This window comes from Aplysia californica, unplaced genomic scaffold, assembly GCF_000002075.1.
Source record: "Aplysia californica isolate F4 #8 unplaced genomic scaffold, AplCal3.0 scaffold00011, whole genome shotgun sequence".
Taxonomy (NCBI): Eukaryota; Metazoa; Mollusca; class Gastropoda; order Aplysiida; family Aplysiidae; genus Aplysia; species Aplysia californica.
Genome location: NW_004797281.1, coordinates 1,376,219 through 1,377,677, shown reverse-complemented (window position 1 = coordinate 1,377,677; position 1,459 = coordinate 1,376,219). Strand labels below are relative to the sequence as shown.

Sequence of the window (1,459 nt, the reverse complement as noted above, 5' to 3'; positions counted from 1 at the left end):
ATATATATATCCAGACACGTACACGCACATATATAAGCAAACACGCACACGTAGACACACACACGCACACATACCCCCTCCTTACATACATAAAACCCCAGACAGACAAGCACCCGTATCCACTTACAGGAGCTAATTTAGTGCAAAGAGAAAAGAAAAAGGCCACTGACCTTATAGTTCATCAATTCCAATTAACACAGTACAAGTTACTGACTTCCTCGTCCATTGTGATTCTGTCTCTAACGCCACACGACACAAAAGCGGGGGTCGAGGTTCGCATAGAAATTCAATAACGAAAAAGCACCACTTTAGAGCATTAACGGAAGTGTCCATTCAACTTTAGGACAACGGTGGAGACGGGATTGAAGACAAAGAAATACTAGACAACAATATAATTAATCTGGTCGACAAGGACATGCAAATATAGCCATTTCCATGGCCATTACTCTTTACTAACCCTTTAAGAACGTAGCGGACACATTAATATGTCCGATAGGTAGCAGACCAACAGCAATGTTGCGGTACACTTTGACCCGTTATATAAGACCCAGAAACAGTAATAATGAGCAAAATTTACAGTACTACTGTTGTTGCCTGTTTTTTATGTTCAGATAAAGGAGCCAGATTTGGAAAACTACATAGATCTAACAATAAAGATGTTGCTTTTTTTTTTATAGTTCTGGAAACAGCGTGTCTTAGGGCGTTGTTGAATGCCCTCAGCTGAGCGCATGTCCCCAATGAGCTATTGCCCTTTAAACTCGGTAGAAAGCAGGACTCCATATTATCCTGAGGCATACCGTGGCAGGCATAACAACTCATACCCTTACAGTACAGTCATTCAATACATCACAGCTCACTGAAAAACCACGGAAACAAAAGTGCTGAAAGCTTGGCATTTGAGGGAGGACAGAATATGTATCAGATTTATTATCTTCTATCATTGGGGGGGGGGGGGGGGATCAATCAAGTCGACTGTGTAGAGAAAATGGAAGCTACAACATTCCAACATGCGTGTGGGTGGTTGGAAGGATTTTTTCTTCTCTATCAAAACATCTAACATCATAATTCTCTCTTACTTCTTTCGTAATTTGCAGATTAGAATCTTGAGACACCTCCAGTCTCCGGCACTTACTATTACAAACGTATTGTATTGTAAGTGCTATAAAACTTATGGGAACTAGAAACGACTCGCTTAGTATCATTTGTAAACTGAACATATGGTTTGGGGCAATATTTTTTTAAAACCTAGATAAAGTCAGAAAAGGCTGAAAGGACATTATCACTATGCTCAAGATGCAAAAGCCTGGCCTGTCGATGGGGGCGAAAACTACCTTCATAATATTTTAAAAACCCATTACAAAACGTGTCCTATATCTATCTATCTATCTATCTATATATCTGTCTGTCTATTTATCTATCTATCTATCTATCTATCTATCTATCTATCTATCTATCTATC

At 39.3% G+C, this 1,459-nt stretch overlaps 1 protein-coding gene across 1 annotated transcript in view; it reads right to left on the bottom strand.

Annotated features, from left to right (window-relative positions):
• LOC101858319 (relaxin receptor 1) overlaps nucleotides 1-1,459 on the bottom strand; it is a gene marked incomplete at its 5' end in the record, with an annotated part of 11,029 nt that overhangs the window by 7,162 nt on the left and 2,408 nt on the right.